Source organism: Myotis davidii, unplaced genomic scaffold, assembly GCF_000327345.1.
Source record: "Myotis davidii unplaced genomic scaffold, ASM32734v1 scaffold419, whole genome shotgun sequence".
Taxonomy (NCBI): Eukaryota; Metazoa; Chordata; class Mammalia; order Chiroptera; family Vespertilionidae; genus Myotis; species Myotis davidii.
In genome coordinates this window covers 3322014-3325411 of record NW_006294998.1, presented here as the reverse complement: position 1 = coordinate 3325411, position 3398 = coordinate 3322014, and positions in this window count along the sequence as shown.

Here is a 3398-nt window from a genome sequence, read left to right as displayed (position 1 = left end):
ATCCCCAGGGAACCCCTTCAGGGTGGGGGTCCCCACTGGGGTGCCTGGCCAGTCTGGGTGAGGGGCTGAGGGCTGTTTGCAGGCTGGGGGTGACTGAAGCTCCCAACCGCTCCTTTCTTCCTTTTATTTTTTTCTGGGCCAGCTTTAGCTTGAGGCTCTGCTCCAGCTCTTAGGCCTCTGCTGCTGAAAATAGGTTTCTGGCCTTTGCATACAATGTTGCGATCCTGCTGGCTGAAGTCCAGCGGTATTTGTTACATAGTTTCTTAAACTGCAGGCTCAGAGGCCTGCAGTGGCAGGCGGGGAACGTTGGAGTCCTCCGTCACTGAAGCAAGCAAGCCTCATGTTAGTTTCAAGCTGCCTTGCTGCCGGCCGCCCTCTTGGCTGTCAGTTAATTTGCATATCTCGCTGATTAGCCAATGGGCAGGGTAGCGGTCGTATGCCAATTACCATGTTTCTCTTTTATTAGTGTAGATAGTTATAGATCATTTGAATCTACACTCACACAGCTAACTGAAGGTATTTATTTTTATTTTATTTTTTTAATTACAGCTGTGACTTGTGGTTTATCAAATTTGGATATTCATATCCTATCACATTTAAATTATGCTTTTTAATATTTGAATGTACAACTCTTGGAATTTTCCATATTTTAATGTTATAAAATTACTAGAGGCCCAGTCGAAATTTTTGCACTTGGTGTTGGGGGAGGTCCCTCACTGTTCCTTACAGAGCAGGGTGGATTGGGAGGTTGCGATGCCACCCTCAGTCATGCTCAGAGTAGGGCCAATTGGGGGGATGTGCCCTCTCACAGTCCATGAGTCCCTGGGGGATGTCCAACTAATGGCTTAGGCCCGCTTCCTGCAGGGTGCAGGCCTAAGCCATCAGTTGGACATCCTCAGTGCTGCCACGGAGGTGGGAGAGGTTCCTGCCACCACCACTGCACTCTCCAGCTGTGAGCCCTGCTTCTCACTTAGTGGCCCTCCCACCTGTGGGAGTGCATTGACCACCAGGGGGCAGATCCTGCATTAAGCGTCTGCCCCCTGGTCATCAGTGCATGTCATAGCGATTGGTTATTCCACCGTTTGGTCGATTTGCATATTAGCCTTTTATTATATAGGATTTCCTAGAATGAGATACAAATTTAGAACACAAGATTTATCAATAGTAAAGAATTAAATTATATTCTTCAGGGACAAATATAAAACAAGTCTGAAGAACTCATTCATATTTAGATACATTTTTTCAGTCATTCATTTATTACTTAATAGGCAATTGATTCATTTATTCGTCCAGCATTTATTGAAAATAGTCAATGATTAAGATACCGTCATTGGCCCTTTTGATGCAAAGAATGACATAAAATGTTGCTGTCAAGGAACATGGGGTTTAAAAGAAATCCATGCACCATTGACATTCTCCTTTGTCATAACATCATGTGTAGAAAATATCTCTTAATTGTTTTACATTTTCAAGGCAAAGTTAATGTATAGGAGGAGTTGTGTTGAGGAAAGCATGTAGATTTTGGTGCTATTTGTTGAGCTTAGAAATGTCTCTCACTTTTCTAAGGTACAATTTCTATAGGCATAAGCATCCTATAGGCTTGTTGATAGGATTAAATGATGTAACATATGTGAAAACCCCAGGCATGTAGCAAAGCTTAACAGTTTTCTTTTTCTTTTCATAGGTTTTGGCATATGCAGTATCTTAATATGACTTTAGCTCCCAGGGTAATCACCACTGAAGTACCAACCATTTTGATGACAACACTGGAAATATTTTTAAAAAATTACAACTAAGAATTTTACAAATTATCTAACCCATCTCCCATGTAGTCACCTATCTCACACTCACGCAGATAACTGAAGGCAAAGCCAGTAGATGCACAAATTCCAACCCTTATACTCTTCCACCTTTATAATAGAAGAGACATAAACAGTCATTTTTATTTGGTGATAAACTATAACAAATAAATTAAAAATAAATGAAAACTATTTAAGCATTTCAATACCATCCTATATAATAAAAGAGAAAAATGGTAATTGGTGTACGACGATACCCTTTTCATTGGCCAATCAGGGCTATATGCAAATTAACTGCCAACTCAGATGGCAGTTAACTGACAACAAAATGGCGATTAATTTGCATATGTAGGCACAATGCAGGGAAGCAAAAGGGAAAGCAGGAAGAAGCCCCCTGCCACTGACAGTGATTGGAAACCCAGGGGGGAGCTAAGAGCCCCCAGGGCTGCCTTTGTCCTGCCCCCCAGCCATGATCAGAGAATCAGGTGCCTTTTCCGCCCTGGCCAGTGATAGCAGGAAGTAGGGGGGGAGCCAGCGATGGGAGCTGGGCAGGGTCAAAGCTGGCACTCCCGGGAGCTGGGGGTCCCTTGCCTGGGCCTAAAGCGGAGCCCACGATCGTGGGGCTGCTGCCGCTGCGGGTCCCTGCTGCCCGGGCAGGACGCCTCGGCCAGAGGCATTAGGCCTGGGCAGGGGCAGAGCGGGAGATCGCAGGGAGCTGGGGGTCCCCTGCCCAGGCCTAATGACTTGGCCAGAGGCCTTAGGCCTGGCAGGGGCAGAGCCTGTAACCGCAGGGAGCTGGGGGTGCCCTACCCAGGCCTGACACCTCTGCCGGAGGCCTCAGACCTGGGCAAGGGACCGATCTGGTGATCAGCGGTCGGATGGTGATGAGGGTCAACTCCTCTGGCCGAGGCATCCGGCCAGGGCAGGGGGCGGAGCCAGCAATCGAAGGGGCCTGGGGGTCCCTTGCCCAGGCCTGATGCCTGGGCCAGAGGCATCAGGCCTGGGCCAGGGGGCAGAGCCAGCAATCAGAGGGGTCTGGGGGTCCCCTGCCTCTGGCAGAGGCGTCAGGCCGGGGCAAGGGGCTGATCCTGCGATTGGAGGGGGATGGGGGTCAACGCCTGAGGGCTCCCAGTATGTGAGAGGGGGCAGGCTGGGCTGAGGGACACTACCCCTCCCCCCCACCCAGTGCACAAATTTCGTGCACCGGGACCCTAGTCCTAAATAATAGTTTCAATGATTCCTTGCTATGTCTTATGAGTGTTGAAAAATATATGACCTTGAGCTTTAGAGTCTTGAGTAACTAAAGAAATCATCAGATGTTTGAGATACTGTTTCTTATCTTCTCTTTTGAAATTGTTTTAGTTAATATTGATTGCTCACTGTGTGTTACGTCAGAAACCATAAGCAGCACTAAAAAACAATTTACAAAAATATTTCAAATGACTAGCTCAGTTGATAGTTGGCTGCTTTCAGAATCATTCTCTCTGATATCCTTTCTCTAATCTGTTCCTCTTGACAAAAAATGTCTGGCTCATTCTGCTCAAATCACCTTCAGATACTTGGTTGAGAAAAAAAAAAAACACAGCAATAATAAACTGT